We start from the raw sequence: 23,560 nt of genomic DNA, 5'->3' as shown, positions 1-23,560 counted from the left end.
GCTATCACCTTGATAGGGGCTGTGGTTGTTGTTGGAGGGTCTAAACCCTGTGTAGGGTGTGAGGCAGGGCTTTCTCTCTGCTCCATGGCTGTTGCTGTGCAGACAGGGGTGTAGTTTACTCCCCAGCTGCTGGAGTAGAAGCTCTGAGGGTTGGGCTCAGTCAAGCTCCATTCCCCTCAAGTGCACGCTCTGCCTCCAAAGAGGGGAGTGTTGAAGACATGAGGCCTGTGTGATCACAGAGGACTGATGTGTTGCTTGTGTAGGTGTTCAAGGCTCTACTCAGACACAGCCCAAGTTCGAGTCTCTTCACCTGTTGTGTTGTCCCAGATCTAGTGCAAGGCTGTGGCATAGAGTGGGTGGAGCCAGAATATTCGCTAGGCTGGGGCTGGGGTTGGGGCATTGTGGCTGCAGGAATTGACATTGCTGTACTGCTGCTAGAGATCTGGTCTGCTTCTGTGACAGTCTTCTTCCAGGATTTGTCTTCCCCAGATCCAGTGCCAAAGTGTGGTATGATGTGGGTGGGCTGTTTGCTTAGCTGGGAAAAGGGGCGGGGGCAGGGACCTAGTATGCTGGTTCCTAGCACTGCTTGAGTAAGTGCTGACAATGGCTATTGCCTCCCAACCTGGACCACACTCCAGGCCCCTCAGGGCTGTCTCTGTGTAGCTAGTCTAAGTCTTTTCCCAGGGCCCAGTTGGCTCAGATTTTACACCTAGCTGTGGTGTGGAGTGAGTGGGGCCAGGGTGTTTGCCCCACTTGGACTGAGGAGTGTGGCAAGGCAGCAGCCGCCAATGTAAAACTCGCTCTGCCCTGATTGTTAGCAAGCTAGCAGCTGTGCCCTCTTTGTGGGTAGAGTCTAGGCTTCTCCAACCCTTCTATCTGTCCCAGTTATTCTCCCAGCAGCCAAAGGGGTTTGCCTCCTTTGTCTAGGACCCCAGGACTGGGATGTCCTGCTCCCAGGGTGAGGGTCCACCTGTGTGGACCTTCTCTTCCTTTCAGGGGTGGAGGTCCCAACCTTATGCCTTTTTCCTGTCCTACCTGGTTACATGGAATTATTTCTTGCAGCTTTGTTTGTATTAGAGTTCTTCTCCCAGTTTCCAGTTAGTTCTCCATGAGACTTGTTTCATGTGAAGATGTATTTTTGATGTATTTGTGGGGGGAGGTGAGCTCCACATCCTCCTACTCCACCATCTTGATCTCATTCTGATGCTTTCTTAACATGATAAATTGTATGTACCTTAATTCTAAAATCAGCATCTTACTTAAGGGAGAGACAGCAAAGACATTTCCACTAAGTTCAGGAATAAGGCAAGGAAGATCGTTATTTTCATTACTGTTAACATTGGCTAACACCAAAGGCATCAGCCTATTCAATTAGACAAGAGAAATCAATTGGAGGTATGAAAATTCGGAAAATAGTAAAACTATCTTTATTTGCAGATAATATGATATTATTCCTGAAAAACTCTAGATATAATAAACAATAAAACTAACTCATTTAGTAAAAGAATTAAGTAAGATAGCAGCATACAAAATTAACAGGAAGATATGAGAAATCCAAGAAGAGATGGTAAGAATGAAACTGAAACACTAGCCTTTTTAGTCTCCAGCAAGATGGCACATACTTGGCATGTTTGGCACCACTCCTTAATAAATCTGCAGTTGTCCTCAGAAATCTTTTCAAAATAGTTTTCCCTGTAACAATCATAAAGTGAAGGAAGTTAGCATTGGAGGATAAACTTATTTTCTATCTTAAAAAAATTTAGGGGAATTCCCTGGCAGTCTGGTGGTTAGAACTCTGTGCGTCCACCACAGGGGAAATGGGTTTGATCCCTGGTCAGGGAAGTAAGATCCCACATGCTGCATGGCTTGTCCCCCCACCCCCCCAAAAAAGAAAAATATTAACAGGCATAGATGAATAGCCATCAGGTATATAAACAATAATCAGTTAGCAGATATGATGGTAGAGGAAAAAAACCATTTATAATAGTAACAAAGAAGATGACACTTAGGAATAAACTTAGTAAGAAATATACAAAGTCTATATGAGGAAAACTTGAGAACTCTCCTGAAGCATATAAAAGTAGACATAAGCAAATGGAAAGATGTCCCTTACTTTCAGATAGGCTGATTCAACACAATAAAATGTCAGGAATTCCCTGACGGTCCAGTGGTTAGGACTCTGCACTTTCACTGCTGATGGCCTGGGTTCAATTCCTGGTTGGGGAACTAAGATCCCACAAGCCACATGGCATGGCCAAAACAAACAAGCACAATAAAATGTCAGTTCTCCTTAAGTTAGTTTATAAATTTAATTGTGGTCCCCCAAAATGTCAACAAGTTGGTACTAACTTCATATGGGAAAATAAACATGCAAAAACAGACTGAAAAACACTAAAACAGGAAAGGTATGAGGAGGCACTAGCTCTGTCAGTAATTAAAACATACTCTAAAACCTCTCTAATTAACATAGTGCTGGATTACTTTTGTAGAAAATAAGTGATTTTTTTAACAGCTTGGTACTTTATTATTTTTTTATTGAGATAATTGACATACAGCATTGTGTAATTTAAAGGTGTACATGTTGGTTTGCTGTATTTATATATTGCAATATGATTACTATAGTAGCATTAGCTAACACCTTTATCATGTCTCATATTTATTATTTCTTTTTTGTGTTGAGGATAGTTAAGATTTAGTATCTTAGCAACTTTGAAGTTCATAATACAATATTGTTGACTGTAATCACTATGATCTGTATTAGATCTCCAGAACTTATTTATCTGTTCACTGTAAATTTGTACCCTTAAACAACATCTCCCTAATTCCCCCAGCCCCTTGTAGCCACTATTCTATTCCCTGTTTTTACAAGTTCTGTTTTTTAAGATTCCACATATAACTGAGATCTTATAGTATTTGTCTTTCACTGTCTGACTTATTTCACTCAGCATAATGCCATCAAGGGTCCATCCATTTTGTTCCAAATAGTAGGATTTCCTTCTTTCTCATGGTTGAATAATGTTCCATTGTATATCTATACCGCATCTTCTTTATCTATTCATTTGTTGACATTTAGACTATTTCCATGTTTTGACTACTGTGAGTAATGCTGTAGAAAACATGGGTGTGTAGATATCCCTTCAAGATACTGATTTCAATTCCTTCAGATATATACCCAGGAGTGGGATTGCTGGACCATTTGATAGTTTGATTTTTAATTTCTTGAGGAACCTCCATACTGTTATCCATAATGGTTGTACCAATTTACATGCCCACCAACAGTGTATAAATGTTCCCTTTTCTTCACATCCTCACCAACATTTGTTATCTCTGGTCTTTTTGATAAAAGGCTTCCTAACAGGTGTGAGGAGATATCTCAATGTTTTGATTTGCATTTCCCTGATGATAAGTCATGCTGAGCACCTTTTCATACACCTATTGGCCATTTGTATATCCTCTTTGAAAAAATGTCTATTCAGATCCTTTGCCCATTTAACAAATGGATTGTTTTCTTTTTTTGCTATTGAGCTGTATGAGTTCTTTACATATAGTTATATATATATATTATATATATATAATATATATAGTATAGTTTTAATATTTTGGATATTAGTCCCTTATGAGATATATGATTTGCAAATATTTTCTCCCATTCTGTAGGTTTTTTCAATTTACTGATTGTTTCCTTTGCTGTGCAGAAACTCTTTAATGTAGTCTCACCTGTTTATTTTAGTTTTTGTTGCCTGTGCTGTTGGTGACTTATCCAAGAAATCAGCAATGAGTAATTTTTAAAATCAATAAGATATGTAATTCTTTGACTTATTTTGTATGTGTCTTTCCTAGTGACATTCCTGTGATTTCAAAATATGGGTTTGAGAATCTGGCAAGATAGCTTTAGCTTATGTATTTTATTTGCTTGAGCAAATCATTTCTGAATTTTAGTTGTGATAGATAAACCAGAGTTTTATGTGAAATGTCGTAGCATCTGGAGATGTTGAAGTACCACATATAGATGAAATTAATGCAGAGCAGCTCCAGTAGATTATTGAGGTAGTCATAGTTTTACCTGTGTGTGCCAAGCATAATTCTTTAAAAGAACAGGCAAAAATCATGTTATCAAAATTTCCAGCTGCCTTGGTAGCCATGTGCAGGTCCTTGTATTAAGTCATTTGTACTATTCTTTGAGAGTATCAAAACACTTAAACACCATAGCCCGCCCATGACTGACAGTAGGGCACTCACAATTTTGGGAGAATTTAGCAAGTCAAGTAGTAAAGAAGACATAAAAGACATTGGCAAACAGGACTGGTTAAGTCTACGAGTTTTCTTTTGAAGCCTTTTATAATCAAAATGAAGAATAGAAAATTGTTATTAAGGCAGTGTGCGTGTATGTGTATGTGTTTTCTTATTTTATTTTCTAACATTTCTCTCTTTCTAATATGTATATATGTATATATATGTTAGATATGCTGTTATTTGAAAGAATGACTAGTTTGCACTAAAGAACTCTGTCACTGTATTGAGTGAGTCTTTCAGTGGTCACTACTTTCCAACCGTTTTCCTCCAATCATTTTTAAATGTTTTCTTTTTTTTGGTCACGTGGCTACCACGGATTGAATCTGGGCCCCCTGCAGTGGAAACGCAGAATCCTAACCACTGGACCACCAGGGAATTTCCTTAAAATGGTTTTCTAATAATGAAATGTTTGAGGGAATTTCCTGGCATTCCAGTGGTTAGGACTCCGAGCTTTCACTGCCAAGGGTGTGGGTACGATCCCTGGTTGGGGAACTAAGATCCCGCAAGCCACAGATTGCAACCAAAAATTTTTTTTAAAATGAAATGTTTGATAGATTTAAATTGGAAATTGCTATTTTAATTTTGTAAAAACAATTTACTAAATTTGAAATTTTATATACACTTTCATCTAAAGTGAAATAAAAATGAATCAGAGAAGAAATATTGGTTTAAGTGATAGTTATTATTAACATCTTTTAAAGAAGTATATACATTTTTTTCTGAAAAAGAATTGAAGGAAATAAGACCAAAACCTGTTAGAAATACGAGCAAAACACACAAAAAGACAATTCACAAAAAATATTAAAATGCCCTTAAACATACAAAAAGATATTCAACCTTACTCATAATAACAGAAAATGCAAAGTAAACCTACTCTGAGATACCATTTCTCACCCATCATACTGGTAAAAATTAAAACTCATGACACGTTTCTGTTGGTGAGGCTGTAGGGGAACAGACATCCTTATACACTGCTGATGGAAATGCAAATTGGTACAGCCCTACAGAGAGGAATTTGGCAATATCTATCAAAACTGCATATGAATTTATCTCTTGACCCATTTATCTCACTTACAGAAGATATGCCTCAAACAATACAAAGATACTTATGGACTAGTTTATTCATTGCAGGATTGTTTGTAATTGCAAAATATTGAAAGTGCCATAAATGCCATACAGGAAAGTGATTGAATAAATTATGGTACATCCACACACACGAGTACTATGCTACTGTAAGAAAGAATGTATATGAACAGATACAGAATAATTTCCAGAATATATTGTTAAGTGGGAAAAGCAAAGTGCAAAAGAGTATCTACAGTATACTACCTTTTGTGTAAGAAAGAGTGAAAACAAGAAAATATGCATGCATCTGATTATTTGCGCGAAAGAAGCATAGCATGGAGAGAACAGAAATAATTGAGACTGGTGACCGACACTGGGTGGGTAGGATGGGGTGGAAAGAATGTGGGGATGGAAGTAGAGTACAGAGAATGGGAAAGGGGAGAGATGTTTTGCTGAGTGGGCCTGTTAGTACAGTTCTGAGTTTTGGAATCATCCTAATGTTTTATACACTAAAAACAGAAACAAATAAACAAAAAACCAAAAATAGGGGAAACCTACAATGGAATACAAAGAAACAAATGAAACTAAATGCATTTTAAATGAAAAACATAACCACACTGAAGAAGAAAAATAGAGCTAATTCAGATGGCTTTTGAACACAGAATTATATGTACAAACTCTCCAGTCAAAGAAAAACAGAAATATGGAGTTCTGTTTAATATCGAGATCTGGTTTGGTTTTTTGCAATGGTATGGGCTAGAGATTTTGAAACTTCTCTTTCTGTGTATTCCAGGATTGAATATATAAGCCAGGTTTCTCACTGTTGGAGAAGGAAGTTACAAATGTGAAAAGAAGAAAGGGTAGAATGAACCCTGTGTTATTGGATTAAAGTTGGGATTGTTGGGCTTCCCTGGTGGCGCAGTGGTTGAGAATCCACCTGCCGATGCAGGGGACACGGGTTCGTGCCCCGGTCTGGGAAGATCCCACATGCCGCGGAGCGGCTGGGCCCGTGAGCCATGGCCGCTGAGCCTGCGCGTCTGGAGCCTGTGCTTCACAACGGGAGAGGCTATGACAGTGAGAGGCCCGCGTACCGAAAAAAAAAAAAGTTGGAAGTGTTAATATGAATTCACGGTTTGGACATGTGTGTGTATGTGTATATGTATATACATATTTCTTAGCTTGGTCCACTAAGAGGGTCTAAAAACAGTAACACCTTAGTAGCAAGGAGCTCCTCTAGTGTTTAGATCTTGCTTTAGATCCACACTAAGAGAAACCAACACTTGAAGGCTGGGGTTGGGAAAACACACATGAACTTGGGCAATCTTTTTGTGGCAGAAATTAAGAAAGTACTTAAGGAAGGATGGTAACATGTCAAAAGGACACAGGAGCTAGATTAAAGTGGCTCCCTCTGGCCAAATATGGGACATTTCAAGCATCAAAATAAGTGAGAGTATGGATTAGAGTGCATTGAGTAAAATAGGAATCCATGAGTTGATACTGTTATACATAAATAAATAAACAAAGGAGAAGGAGAAACTATTTCTTTCAGTAGAATGCCAACTAATAAATGTAGAAGGATGATTTAATTAGGAATTACTATCTGGCAACCATAATAGTAATAACTGATTCAGGCAAGAATCCTCAAAAGATACTAAAACTAATGGGTAAACTTAACATAGTCTCAAAGATTCTCCCCACAAAGTACTGATTGATTGTGAAAGGAAAAACTGTAACTTTAACTTCCAAGTATTTTGGAATTCTCCAGCTATCTTTCTGTTATTGATTTCTAGTTTAAATCCATTGTTGTCTGAGAGCAGACATTGTATGATCTCTGGTCTCTTACATTTGTTAAGGTGTGTTTTATGGCCCAGAATGTGGTCTGTCTTGTTCCATGTGAGCTTATGAAAAATGTGTTTTGTGTTATTGTTGGATGAAATAGTCTATAGATGTCAATTACATGCAGTTGATTGATGGTGCTATAGAGTTCACCTATGTCCTTACTGATTTGCCTGATGGATCTGTCCATTTCTAATGGAGGAGTATTGATGTCTCCAACTATAAAAGTGGATTCATTTATTTCAAACATTGTAGTTCTATCAGTTTTGACTCACATATTTTGATGGTCTGTTGTTAGGTGCCTACACAAGAAGGACTGTTACATCTTCATGGAGAATTGACCCTTTTATCGTTATGTAATGCTCCTCTTTATGCCTGATAATTTTCCTTGCTTGGAAGTTTGCTATGTCTTAAATTAATACAGCTACTCCAGCTTTCTTTTGATTAGTGTTAGCATGGTATATCTTCCTCTACACCTTTACTTTTAATCTATATGTGTTTTTATATTTAGAATGGGTTTCTTAATCCCATCCAGTTGGGAAAATCAAGTTGGAGTATGGAACATAACTTCTGCTCTCCTTCAAGTGTCTTCATATTCCTTCTCTCTTGCTAAAATGAAAGTATTTTATACCAAGAAAAATTAAAGTGGGTTTCTTGTAGAAACATATAATTATGTTCTTTTATCTATGCTGACAATCTCTATCTCTTAATTGGTGTATTTAGACCATTGAAATTTAAAATGATTATTGATATAGTTGGATTAATATCTACCATATTTATTACTATTTTCTATTTGTTGCCCTTGTTCTTTGTTCCTGTTTTTGCCTTCTCCTCTTTTTCTGCCTTTTGTAGTTTTATTGAGCATTTAATATGATTTCATTTTCTCTTTCTTAGCATATCAATAAAAATATTTTAGCATATTAATAAAATTATATTCTTATTTTTTATCTTTATAGTGAAGAAATTTGTGGTGAAAGTTAATATCATCAGTAAAACGACACCAGATATCATACATCTTCTGATACAATGCACTGAGAAGGGCACATCACTTACCCTGTTTTCCTGCCAAAAAATGCATAACCTTAATTAGTCATGAGGAAACATCATAAAAAACCCAAATTAAAAGACATTTCAAAATGTACTCTTCAAAAATGTCAAGATCATAAAGGACAAGGAACGACCGAGGAATTGTTCCAGAATAAAGAAGAATTGAGACATGACAACTGAATGTAACTCATGGTCCCAGATTTTCTTTGCTTATAATGAATGTTATTAGTATAATTGGCAAAGAATAAAGCCAATTCTATTTATATAGAATAAAGCCAATAAAGCCAATTTAGTATTGTATCAGTATTAATTTCCTGATTATGATACTTATATTGCAGTTATAAAATGAATGAACTACAACGCCACAAATGAATCTTGTCCCCTGAGTGCATGAAGCAAGATACAAATGATATCATGTGTATAAAGTTCAAAAAAACAAGCCAAAATAACTATATTGTTTAGAGACATATATATGTGATAAAACTACAAAGAAAAATAAACAAGAAATTAACATAAAATTCAGGATCATAGTTACCTCTAGGAATAGAAAGGGGCATGTGATCTGGAGGGAAGTCTTGTATGGGTGAGAGGCTGCTTTTGGGGTTCTAGCTAAGTTCTATTTTTTGATCTGGGTGGTGGTTAAATGAATGTTCACATTAGAATTAGTCATTGTACATCAAAAAGACAACAAATAAGAGAAAAGAGAACCCTCATGCACTGTTTGTGGGAAAGTAAATTGGTGGTTGCCCTAGGGAAAACAATATGGAGGTTCCTCAAAAAATTAAGAATAGAATTACCATATGATCCAGCAATTCCACTTCTGAGTATTTACCCAAAGAAAACAAAAACACTAATTCAAAAAGATACATACAAGCCAATGTTCATTGCACCATTATTTACAATAGCCAAGATGTGGAAGCAACCTAAGTGCCCATCAATAGATGAATGGCTAAAGAAGATGTGGTATATATATACAATGGAATATTAGCCATAAAAAAATGAAATCTTGCCATTTGTGACAACATGGATGTATCTAGAGGGTATTATGCTAAGTGAAATAAGTCAGACAGAGAAGGACAAATAACACATGATCTCACTTATATGTGGAATCTAAAAAACAAGCAAACAAAACAAAATGAAAGCAGACTCATAGATACAAAGAACAAATGGCTGGTTGCCAGAGGGAAGGGGTGGAGTGGGGGAGAAATAGGTGAAGGGGATTAAGAAATACAAACCTTCAGTTAGAAAATAAATAAGCCACAGGGATGTAATAAACAGCATAAGGAATATGGTCAATAATATTGTAATGACTTTGTATGGGGACAGATGGTAACTAGACTTATCCTGGTGACCATTTAATAATGTACAAAAATGTCAAATCACCATGTAGTACATCTGAAACAAATATAATATTGTATGTCAACAATATCTCTATTTTAAAACATGCTGAAAGACTACAAAAATGCATTTTGATTACAAAAAAGAATTAGTTGTACTTTACATTTATATTTTATGCACTTTAACATGTGTTATATTTCACAATGAAAGAGTTCTTAAAATAAATAGTGCTTTTATAAGGGATTAAAAAAAAAACCCACAAAGCACAATGTCAAATTTTCATGACAGCAGTCTCCTGGTGTCCTTTCCTGAATTTGGCAGACAGGATTGCCAGAGGAAAAGCATTGATAGGATGTGGGGGACAAAAGCAGTAGTGTGACCTGGCAAAGGTAAAGGGCCATGGCATCATCTAGAGCAGCGGTCCGCAACATTTTGGCACCAGGGACTGGTTTTGTGTAAGACAATTTTTCCATGGACGGGGGTGGGAGTGGGGGTGGTTCACGCAGTAACGTGAGCGATGGGGAGCGATGGGGAGCGGCAGATGAATCTTTGCTCGCTCATCCGCCGCTCACCTCCTGCAGTGTGGCTGGTGGAGGGGGGAGCAGTTGCGGACCCCTGAGCTAGAGCACTTAAACTTTAGTGTGCTCACAGACCCCTGGGCATCTTGCTAAAATGCAGACTCTGAATCCATAGGTCCGGGGATTCTGCATTTCTTATTTATATATTTATTTATTTTTGGCTGTGTTGGATCTTGGTGCTGTGCATGGGCTTTCTCTAGTAAAGGTGAAACGTGGCTACTCTTTGTTGTGGTGTGCGGGCTTCTCACTGCAATGGCTTCTCTTGTTGTGGAGCATGGGATCTAGGTGCACAGGCTTCTGTAGTTGTGGCACATGGGCTCAGTAGTTGTGGTGCACAGGCTTAGTTGCTCTGTGGCAGGTGGGATCTTACCTGGGCTCGAACCCTTGCCCGCTGCATTGACAGGCGGATTCTTAACCACCGTGCCACCAAGGAAGTCCATGGGATTCTGCATTTCTAAGAAGCTCCTGGGTAACACCCATGCTGCTGGGTTCACAAACCACGTTCTGAGTAGCATTTCTACACGGAAAGTCAGTATAAGATTTTTAAAGAACAGTACATCTTTGGGGTGGGGGCAGAGGGGGTGGCTACAGCAAAAGGTAAGGCATATACAGAGCATAAAGGATCACAGAAAATTTTACTCCTCCACAGGTGAAAAATTCCTGTTTTTCCACAACGGTCTACAATTATGCATCACACCAAGTAGAATAAGGAATAAATAGAACAGATTCATGAGCAGCAAAGGAATAAGCTGGAACAAGAGCAATAAGTTCATCCTCTTGTGTGTAGTATGTGAAAGGCAGAGGGACCCTCTTTACATCCTCCTGCTGAAACCGGAACTTCCTGAGGGGAACTTTCCTTGAGAATCTCACGAACCTCTTGGTATTTTAGGAGGGGTTAACATAGAGTGGTGTTAGCTTTAATAACTGCAAAGCCATCATGAGCGTCTCTCTTTGTTAGAATTGGAAATAGGCTGGATTTAACAACGGCAATAATCATATGACCAGAAGAAGTGACATTGCATATCCGCTTTGCTGGGTGCTAGTGAATATCACTGTTTGTTTTCACAGGATGTGAAAGAGCTGCTGTAAGAGGAATGTTCCATCAGTGCTAACCAAACAGAAGTCAGATGGCAGATTGACTGCCACTGGTGAGTTCCATCCCGCATCCAAGGAAGACACGATTCTAATCTTACACAAATGTTTCCAGAGACCTAATGAAGAGTGAACATTTTCCATGTGATTTTATGAGGCCATCATAACCTTGATGCCAAAACCTGACAAGGACACTTTCCAATTTTAGCATATGTGCTGCTGAAGCGAGCATGACAAGGACAATTTGAGGAAGGAAGATTATAGGTTGGCCAATCTCACCCCTAAATATAAATACAAAAATCTTAAACATAGCATTAGCACACTATGTCATTGGTCTCAATTATTTGTTGCCCCATCCTATGGGAGAATTATACTTCTAATTCTCTATGGGCATCAGGCGTGGTCAAAGGACTTGCTTAAGCCAATAAAATGTGAGCAAAAGTGACCCACGCCCTTTTCAAGCAGAAGCTTTAGGAGCCATTGTGTGGTTCTACCATTGATCCTTCTGTGATATGAGTAGGGTGTCCAAGATAAGGACCGCTCTACCCTTTTGGGTTCCAAAATGAAGAAAACGTGAATACTGCAGCCAAAATTTAACCTGAGCATGAAATAAACTCTGTTGCTCCAAACCACTAAGATCTGCGCATTGTTTTTACTGCAGAAATGGCGATAGTGTAAGAGGATCAGCTGCTTAACCTGGTGGTCATTGGTCTGGTTGATGATGTCATTGATGGGCCATTTGCTGCTTCTGGGTAATATAAACAAAAGAACTATGCACAGGTATAAATAGCAGTCTAAAAAGCCTGGCAAATTTTGTTCACATATGCGCAGTCTCAGATGACACAAGCAAAGACAGGAAAAAGGAAATAGTGATCGATATTGACATGACAAAGTAGGAAACCAAATTATGACCTTAATGGACACTCCAGGCCATAAGGATTTCACCCCAGATATAATTAGAGGAGCTGTCCAGGCTGAGGTAGCTGAGATGTGGGTACTGGCAGGAAAGGAGTTTGAAGATGGATCATGACCTCCCGATTCATCCCTTAAAGAAACACAGATCCATCTACTCCAAAGAATCTGTTCAAGCTTGCACTTAGCAAAGAGCTCACCTCATCTTTAGTAATGAAACTCCTACCCCTAATGGATTTCCTGTGCTGTTATACTGTTAAGCTGTAAGTGCAGCTGTCATTATTTAAAGATTGAGTAGTGTCTTTAAAAAAAAATACTGATGATGCCACAAAGGAAAAAGAAAACTGATTTGTTAACTAATAGCCACATGCAATGATACAGATATAGACTCTATGTTTTTTGTTTTGTTTTTATTTTAAATTAGGGTAAAACATAACATAAAATTTACCATCTTCATTATTATTATTATTATTATTATTATTTTTTGCGGTATGCGGGCCTCTCACTGTTGTGGCCTCTCCCGTTGCAGAGCACAGGCTCCGGACCTGCAGGCTCAGTGGCCATGGCTCACGGGCCCAGCCGCTCTGCGGCATGTGGGATCTTCCTGGACCAGGGCACGAACCCGTGTCCCCTGCATCGGCAGGCAGACTATCCACCACTGCGCCACCAGGGAAGCCCCATCTTCATTATTTTTAAGTGTACAGTTCAGTAGTGTTAAGTATATTCACATTGTTGTGCAACCAGAACTTTTTCATCTTGCAAAACTGAAACTCTATACTCATAAAACAACAGCTCCCCATTTCTTCTTCCCACCCAGCCCCTGGCAACCAGCATTCTACTTTCTGTCTCTATGGATTTGACTACTATGGGTGCCTCATAGAAGTGAAATCATGTACTCTTTGTCTTTTTGTGACTAGTTTATTTCACTAGAATAATGTCTTCAAGTTTCGCCCATGTTATAGCACATGTCAGACTTTCCTTCCTTTTAAAATTTAGTTTAATATTTTCCCCTTTATTGAGATATAATGGACATATAGCACTGAATAAGTTTAAGGTGTACAGCATAATGACTTGACATACATATACTGTGAAATGATTACCACAATAAGTTAACATCCACTACCTCATATAGTTACCAAAAATTTTTTTTCCTTGTGATGAGAACTCTCAGGATCTAGTTTCTTAGCAACTTTCAAGTATGCCATACAACAGCATTAACTATAGTCACCATGTTGTACATTACATGCCCAGTACTCATTTATCTTATAACTAGAATTTGTACCTTTTGACCACCTTCATTCAATTCCCCCACCCTTTTCCTTCCTTTCTAAGGCTGAACAATAGTCCACTCTATGTATATACCACATTTTATTTATCCCTTCACAGACTCAAAACTTTTGAGATATACAAAGTCTTTCAAAAGCTAGAGAGATACAGGCTGTTTCAGTGTCTGTGTAACAGCTGCTGGGTGTGGTTGCTGGATATAAGAATGAGAGGTCAGGATTTCTGCCAATTCACCTAAACACCCAGAAGGTTTAATCTCTGCTTTCAAGAATTCTGTTTACTTAAAGCTAAAGAAACAATGTGTACTTGAGATTTTTTTTTAATGAGAGAGGAAAAAAACTATGATAATTGCTAGAACTTATTAATAACTATTCTTTTAGAAAATTAAAAAGTGCTAACAGATAAAAAAGAGGTAAGATTGCCCTTTCTGCTCAAAAATTGGATTTTCCTATGAAATTTTAGTAAGTGGAATTAAATTGTTGAAATTTATGGAAACTCTGCCAAATATGTATTAAAAGACATTGCATCAAGGTGAAATAAGCTCTATTTCCAACCAAACTGTAAATGGTTCCAGTTTTCTCTTTTGATTTGCAATTTTACTACATACTTTTAAAGGAAACAACTAAAGTGGATTTAATTGTTAAAGTAGTGGAACATTGACCTGTACCCTTTTGTTCAGGTAACTGTAGGAGAAGACTGGCTGGAGGTTTCAGAAAAGAGATTTTGGTGTTGAATGTAAGAGAGTTCCTCCTCTAACATGTACATTTAAAAAAATTAATCTGAAATTTGTGGAAGCTGTTCCAGTAGTAACCAAGATTTAGAATTTCAGATGTGTAAATCCAGCTAATAAAATACCTTTAGCTTGAACATTCAAAATATCAATCAACTTGATTCACCACATTCACAAATCATAAGAGAAAAATCATATGACTGTTTCAATAGACATAGAAAAATCATTTGATAACATTTAATATCTATCCCCAAAAACTCCTAACAAACTAAGAATAGAATGACATTTCCTTAGTCTGATAAAAGCTGTTTACAAAAACCCTGTAGCAAACAACAAAGCTTTCTTTTTGAGATTGGAACAAGACATGAATGCCGGCAAGCATCACTTCTATTCAACGTTGTCCTTGAGGCCATAGCCTGTGATGTATGAAAAGGAAAAAAATTAAAAGATAAAGGACTGGAAAGGAAGAAACAAAACTGGCATTATTTGCAGATCCTATGATTATATGTATTTAAAAACCTTAAGTAATGTAAAGATAAATAATTAAAACTTAGCACAGTTGCTAGATATAAAACCAACACTAAAAAATCAATTGTATTTCTATATACATTCCTGTAAGAAAGCAAAAATTGAAATTAAAAAAAATTCACAATGGCATAAAAAAATGAATTTCTAGGAATAAGTCTACCAAAATATGTGCAAGACCTCTTCAGGGAAAATGGTAAAACTTTAATGAGAGACATTATAGAAGATCTAAATAGATGGAAAGATATATTTCTGTATTGGAAGAGTAACATATTTAGTTTCTTCAAATAGATTTATAGATTCAATGCAATACCAAAGAAAATGCCAGCATGACAATAATGTCATAAAATATTTGTGGGAATGTAAATGGATAAGAATTACCAATTACCGGAGCAGTGAAGAAGAGAGGCGAAAGTGACCCCTGGACTGACCAAAGCTGGTGCACCACTGCATCCCTGTGTCCAGAGTCTATGTCCCGTCTCAACCAGGCCCAAGAGAAAGTCTGAAAGGGATGCTAGAGATAAAGTCAAGGTGAAGGACAAACCACAGAGAAGATCTGCAAGGTTATCTGCTAAACCTGTTCCTCCAAAGCCAGAGTCCAAGCCTAAAAAGGCCCCTGCAAAGAAGAGAGAGAAGGTACCCAAAGGGAAAAAAGGGAAAGCTGATATTGGTAAGGATGGGAATAACCCTGCAGAACATGGAGATGCCAAGACAGACCAGGCACAGAAAGCTGAAGGTGCTGGAGATACCAAGTAAAGTGAGTGCATTTTTGATAACTGTGTACTTCTGGTCAGTGTACACTTTGAAATACTATTTTTTTAAATCAAGTTTTATAAAAATGCAAAAAAAAAAAGAATTACCAATTACCTCCTGAAAAAACCCGAGACAGTAAGACCCACACTACTAGGGAGTAGCATTTATTACAAACCTACCATAATTAAAATAGTGTGGTATTACCAATGTTCATAGCAGCATTATTTACAATTGCCAAGATATGGAAGCAACCTAAGTCTCCATCAGCAGATGAATGGCTAAAGAAGATGTGGTATATATACAATGGAATACTACTCAGCCATAAAAAAGAAAGAAATTGTTGCCATTTGCAGCAGCATGGATGGACTTGGAGGGCATTATGCTAGGTGAAATAAGTCAGACAGAGAAAGACAAATACTGTATGATATCACTTAAATGAAGAATCTAAAAATACAGCAAACTAGTAAATATAACAAAAAAGAAGCAGACTCACAGATGTAGAGGACAAACTGGTGATTACCAATGGGGAGACGGGGAGGGGCAGTATAGTGGTGGGGGAGTGGGAGGTACAAATTATTGGGTGTAAGATAGGCTACAAGGATGTATTGTACAACACAGGGAATATAGCCAAAATTTTGTAATCACTGTAAATGGGGTGTAATCTTTCAAAATTGTATATAAAGTAAAAAGTAATTTTTAAAAAGATAGTGTGGTATTAGTGTAGAAACTGGTCAATGGAAAAGTATGGGTTTGGACAAAGGAAGCCCATACCTACCTGTTATCCAAGAGGACTATCCAGCCCTGAGTACCTCCTCATATAGACCACTACCTTCCTTGGAAATGTTATTCTCTGAAGTCTGGAGCCAAAGTCTCTTTCAAGAAGTATGGCAAGGGCTGGAATAAATGCCCATAATGAGGGCAGGAAGACTGTCTCAGGCTACAAGCATTTGGGGACATTCTCCTAGGAGATTTTGTAACTTAGTTTATACAAGGAGTACATTCAAATAGAGTCAGTATAGAGCCTCCACCATCCATGATTGTACCTCATAAGAACATACCTTGTTCTGATAATTCTCAGTTCATAATGGGAAAAACCACTCACATCTGTACCTGGAGGAGAGAACAATTTCTCAGTTAAATCTGGTCTGACCCTCTCTTAGCTCGATCAATTCAATGACAATATTTATAAAAAGATGTTGAAACGGACTTTTTCCTGTTATTCTAGAAGGTCCATTAGGACCAAAGCTGAGAACAAGGCAGCATCAGAACACCTAATTAAGGGCTGGCCACCCCTTTGAGGACTTAAGAGGTAATCCACTAGCTCTGCTACCCCTAACCACCATTCCAAAACCCCCTCTCAAAGAAAGCAGAAAAAAAAGAAGGAAGGAGAGAGGGAATGAGGGGGGTTATCAGACATATGAATCTTTGGCCTAGGGAGGAGAGCTATGGCTTTTCTTTTCCCTTCATGCTGGGGAGGAGGAGATTTCATGTCCCTCCCCAAGAAAGGGTGGTCCAAGGGAATCACTTGTAGGGATATTGGAGGTAATCACACAAGGAGACTGGAATCTCATGCCCATGCTGGACATGAAATGGACTTGGTCTACCTTCTGTGTCTGGTTGAGCAGGAAGAAAGGAAACTGGATAGAGATGGCAGGGTAGCAAGAGAGTACTACCATGGAGCAGCCTGTACTCCTATGATTTGGAGTTTCCTATAGGCCAGTGGTTACCAGCTGAGTTTACACTACACTGCCAGTTCCCTACTCAAGAGTACTGGGTGAGGAGATCCCACCAACTGGAGGTTATGGAGTGTACTACTCCCATCCTGACTTCATAAGAATCCTCATCTCCAACCTGATGCCACACATTTTATGATTCCATCCTATTCCAATTTCCACTCCCATTCTATCTCCTCTCATATCCCCATCTCTATACCCCTCTCCTCATCTCCATTCCCCCATCCCTACAGATCCATCTTCCCATCTTCATTTTCATTTCCATCCTTCTCCTCCTCTATCCCCCTCTCTATCCTCAGATTCTACCCCATCCCCATCCCTATCTGGTCTCCATTCCGCCCACATCTCCATCTTTATTTTTATCTTCAGTTTCATCCATCTTTATCCCCAGCTCCTGCTTCTCCCAAGGTTCGTTCCTATCCCGTTCCAATACTCATCCTTGGTGAATCTCAATCTTCATTGCTATCTCCATCCTATCTCCAATGCACCCCATCCCTATTCTTACATATTTCCTCTCCATCCTCACTTCATCCAAGGTGAAAATTGAGAAAGATTCATGAAGAAGTCTAAAAGTTTGGAGGAATGTTAGGGACTATGAAAGTTGATGATCCCTCCATACAGAATTTCCTCCCCAGATTCCAAGTGAGAAACTTCAAAAGAAATCACTCATGTTACATTTCAGATAGAAGTTCTCCACTGTTCATGGTGCGTGTAGGGCAGGGCAGGGATTGGGATAGGAAGTTGGAGGGAGTAGAAGGGAGGTAAGGCAGCCTGAGAGAGATACAAAAACACAAAGAGAGAAGCTAGGATAAGTCAGAGACCAGAAGAGGCAAAAGAGAAAGAAACATATGGAGTAAGAGATCTCAAGTCTGATTTAATCTGAACCTCTTTCCATTCCTTCCCCCTCTTTTCCACAAGTCAGGCTTTGATACAAGGAATTTAGAGAAGGGAAAGTTGTAGTCTGCCTTTTCATTCAATCCTTTGTCTGTTCAGCATTTTTGTTGTTGCTGTTGTTTTGTTTTGTTTTTTTCCCAAATGAATATGAAAGGAGCTGGAAATGGACAATTATCTGGCTGCAGAGATGATTCTCTTTGGGATGGAAACGGAGAAGTTGGAGATGGGGTGGAGATGAGAATAGAAGTGGCACTGTAATGATGATGATGAGTTGATGAACATGCAACTAGAGTTTTAAATTATACTGAATGATTAGAAAGCTAATGAGCCTGCCCAAGACATTAAGGCACTGGAAAGGGAAAGGTGACAAAACCGAGTTGAAGGAAGTGATTAGAGGATACTAACGATTTTATGTATCTACCCCAACCGAGTTTTAGACCATTCAGCAAGCCAGTTACCTGCTGTGTAGAGTCTCTTCCTTTTCCTAAGACTTTGCTATGAGTTCTCCTGACCTTACCTGATAGTGAGCTGGGAGGTTTCCAAAGACAGATAAACCCATACTAAGAAAGCCTGGCTTAGGGATTCTGAAAGGTTTCTTCCCTTATGTTAGAGCTAGGAATTCTGAAGTGGAAGCTCTGTCCAGTTACCTTCTGATAAGATTAGTTGTAGAATCTCAAGGGTTGTTTAAGCAATGTCTTTTCTTGACTCCTGGAATGAATCTTAAGAAGCACTGGACCATTACTTCTGTTAACTCTGCTTCTTGCTTTTTCCTTTTGATTCTTTATTTTGGTTTCTGGTTATTGGTCAAGTCTGTTTGTGACTTGTCTAACTTGTCTTTTGGGCTGTGTCCCTTTCCATAGCCAGTCCATGAAGGGAGGGCACCAGACCACTAGGCCAGGCTGGACTGCATTGGCTGAGAGAGCAGTCTAGGTACACAAGAATTTAACTGGGGTGGTCCAATGGTGGTTCAATGGTTAGGATTCCACGCTCTCACTGTCTGGGGCCCAGGTTCAAATTCATGTTGGGGGAACTAGCTTCGGTGCAGCCAAAAAAAAAAAAAAAAAGAAATTAATTGTGCAGGGGTGATGAGTTTTTCCCACGGGTAGCAGCAATGGTCAGGAATCTAGTTTTATGATTTGACATTTGGTGATCTCTGCCAGGTGGATGATGAGATATTCTGTTGGGTGAGCAGAGATGACAGAGATTTTTGGGGGGTCATTGGTTCTTTTTATTTGTCTGATTGTTTATTTGTGAGATCAAGTCACTTAAAATAGTTTGTGCCCAGCGGAAAGGAGAAGAGCCCTTTGAGATCCGTACTGGTGAGTTTTTGTGATTCTGTGTCTACTCTGACTAGTGGCTCAAGCTGTAGAACTGAAGCTGCAAACTCCAGACAGTCTGTAGGCTGATAAATGAGAAAAACCTTAAATCTCATTATTCCAGCTTGGAATATTTTCCTACCTCCTAAGGGTGTTAACAAATTAGATTATAAAGACTCTCAAATTAAGGGAGATATGTTCTGATTGGTTTATAGAGACTAAAAAGAGCTTACATAAATCCAATACTGCCCAAACTCCCAGACCACAAAGAAGCTGAACTTCTAATACTTTAAATGGGTTAAACAAAACAAAACAAAAACCACTTTCTCATAGAAACTACTAGCTTAGAAGCAATTTTATACAGAATCCAAGTTCATGTCATCAAGCAAGCTTTAATCCTTAGTCAGAATCATCTGAAAATTTTGTCTTTAAAAACAAACATGTCATTTTCCAGATTTTAGCAGTGTAGAGTATAATACAAATATACAGTTTAGTTTATTTGATTTTTTAAGTTTGCTTTTGTTTTCTCATAAAGAGAAAAGTTGATATGAACATTCTGATATACAATATACTCCTCTAACACTGTTGCTCGATCACCTTTATTATAACTTTTACCAAAGTGACTAGGTTCTGCTTCAGAGAGAGAACACTGAGAACTGTCTATCATGAACAAATATTTTATCAAAACTTTTAGGTTCCTGGACCCAATTCCGTGTGTGTGTGTGTGTGTATAGACTTCCCCACAACAACAAATAATTCTCAGACACCAGGTGGGTGTCCTACAATTCAACTCAATTCTGACACTATCTACCCAGAGGCAGCATCAGATCTCACACGTTAAGGGTTCAGACCCCCCACCCCACCCTGCTCTTCTCTAGGGGTTGTTACCTGTGCTTCTGACCGACTGGCTACAGATTGGAAGTTCTTGCGACCCACTTCTTCTCTGGGTTTGAGTAATTTCCTGGAGAGGCTCACAGAATTCAGAGAAATATTTTACTTACTAGATTACTGGCTTATTACAAAAGGATATAACTCAGAACAGCCAGATGGAAGAGGTGTATAGGGCAACGCAAGGGTAAGGGCGCAGAGCTGCCATTTCCTTTCCAGGCACTCCCAGAACCTACCAGAATCTCCATGTAACCCAGAAGCTCTCTGAACCCCATCCTTTGGGGTTTTTATGGACACTTTATTACATAGGCATGATTGGTTAAATCATTGGCCATTGCTCCTCACTCCCTCCCAGAAATCAGAGGGGTGGGACTGAAAGTTCCAACCCTCTAATCACATGGTTGGTTCCTCTGGTGACCAGCTCCCATCCTTAGGTGATCACAGGCATTCTAGAAGTCACTTCATTAACATAACAAAAGACACCTTTATTACTCTCATCACTTAGGAAATTCCAAGGGTTTTAGGAGCCAGAAACAAGGTGAAGACAAAATATATATTTCTTATTATAAATCACAGTTTATAATATTTCTTGTTATAAATCACAAACCAAAAGTTTATAAGAACACATGAAATAACCCCCACTGCTATACACATCCCTTTTATACCTTCTTAATTGGCAATTTGACTGACACAAAGATCTAACTACTTCATAACATATAAAAATAAGAAGCAAAGCTAGATATAGGCTATACCTCATGACCAATGTTTGAGCATCCTATCTTACTTAGAAATTACCCAGATATCCAAAATTATACTTACCATTTATACTAGATTTTAAAGTTAACCTAGGATCTTGGGAATTATATATATAAGCTGCCATATTACAAAACCTAATTAATGTTGCTATCAAAAAGTTTGTCAGGGGCTTCCCTGGTGGCACAGTGGTTGAGATTCCACCTGCCGATTGCAGGGAACACAGGTTCGTGCCCCGGTGTGGGAAGATCCCACATGCCACGGAGCGGCTAGGCCTGTGAGCCATGGCCGCTGAGCCTGTGCGTCCAGAGCTTGTGCTCCACAACGGGAGAGGCCACAACAGTGAGAGGCCCGCATACCGCAAAAAAAAAAAAAAGTTTGTCAGAATTATACTTCAGTTTAATTAAACACATAATTTTATGTTTTTCTAATCTTTTGTTTCAAAGCAGCTTTGTTGATACCATACAACTCACACATTTAAGGTGTATGATTCAATGCTTTTGGTATATTTCATTATTAATTTTTAAAAATTGTGGTGAAAGAATACAAAAACACTAATTCAAAAAGATATATGCACCCCTATGTTCACTACAGCATTATTTACAATAGCCAAGACATGGAAACAATCTAAATGTCCATCAACAGACGAATGGATAAAAAAGGTGTGGTATATATATACATATATATATATATGCATATATATATACATATATATATATATCTATATATACATATATATAGATATATATATACACACACACACACATACATACACAATGGAATACTACTCAGCCACAAAAAGGTTGAAATCAGACAGATACTGTATGATTTCACTCATATGTGGAATATAAAAAACAAACAAAAAACCCCAAATAAATGAACAAAACAAACCAAGCAAAAATAAACATGCTGATACAGAGAACAGAGTAGTAGGTTGACCAGGGGATAGGGGTAGGGACAGGCAGGAAGAAGGAATGGGTAAAGGGGATAAACTGTGTGGTGATGGATGAAAATTAAATTTTTGGTTGTGAGCACACTGTAGTCTCTGTAGAAGTAGAAGTATAATGTTGTACACATGAAGCTTATATAATGTTACAAACTAGTATTACCTCAATAAAAAATAAATTTTAAAAATTTCCCTTATATGAAAAAAATGTGGTAAAATATATGTACACTAAAAATTTCCATTTTAACCATTTTAAAGTGTATAATTCAGTGGCATTAATTGCATTCACAATGTAGTTCAATCATCAGCACTACTTCTTTGCAAAATTTTTCATTGTCCCAAACAAAAACTCTGTAATTGCTAAGCAATAACTTCACATCCAACCCAAGCCCCAGCCTGGGTAACCACTAGTCTACTTTCTGTCTATATCAATTTGCCTATTTATTTATTTATTTTATTTTTTGGCTGTGCCACGCGGCATGCAGGATCTTAGTTCCCTGACCAGGGATCGAATGCAGGCCTCCTGCTGTGGAAGCACAGAGTCTTCACCACTGGACCACCAGGGAAGACCCTGAATTTGCCTATTCTAGATATTTCATATAAGTGGGATCATACAATATTTGTCCTTTTGTGCACGGCTTCTTTGACTTATCATAATGTTTTCAAGGTTTATTCATGTTGTAGCATGTGTCAGAACTTCATTCTTTTTTATGGCTGAATAATATTTCATTGTTTGATAGATCACATTGCTTATCCATTCATCTGTTGATGGACACTTAGGTTGTCTCCATCTTTTGGCTATTGTGAATAATGCTGCTGTGAACATTGGTGTGCAAGTCCTGCTTTTCTTAATCTTAAACATTATATGGAAGTGACGTTAGCAGGGGTTCAGTAAGTATCCGTCCTCCTTTTCACCGGTATGAAATTGGAAAAATCTATTCTTCAGTCATGCCCATTCCTGGAATATCATATTTGAGAATACATCTCATTCAGTCTGGCAAACCTGATTAAGGAGAGAGAGTTTCAATTCATATATAGAATCAAATCCCACAAAGCCCTTCCAGGAACCTGAAGTGACATCTTACCTGTTCTGTGGTATAGCATTGCAGACTTTCAGGTAGTAAGGAAGGTCCTTCCTGGCATGCCAAACCTCAGCAGATTTGGGGAATCTTGAGAAATGATTCTTTATAGCTGCTGTAGGTGAAACATGGTGGAAATAATTTTTGGAGGGTTTCCGAGCCATAGGATTGAAGGGCAGATAATAAAAGTCTTTAAAAGTCTAATCCTAGACTCCTTATGAAATCTCTGGACAAAAGTTACTTCTCTGGCCTTAGTAGTTGTTCATCAGCACGTCACTCTAGCTCTGCTGCTTGATATAAATGAATCAGGCCAAACACTGTGAGGCCAGCCTTACTTTGTGATCAGGAATAATCTTTGGAGAATGTTTATGATCACAGTGGGGGACTACTAAGAAAAATTGTATAAAACTGGTAATAAGGCAAAAGGATGACTACATGTCCTTTCTTTCAAAGTTTTTTAAAAAACTTCTTATTTTGAAACAATTTTCAATTTTCAGA

The sequence above is a fragment of the Mesoplodon bidens genome, assembly GCF_964165515.1.
Source record: "Mesoplodon bidens genome assembly, chromosome: 2".
Lineage (NCBI taxonomy): Eukaryota > Metazoa > Chordata > Mammalia > Artiodactyla > Ziphiidae > Mesoplodon > Mesoplodon bidens.
This window is presented reverse-complemented; position numbering follows the sequence as displayed.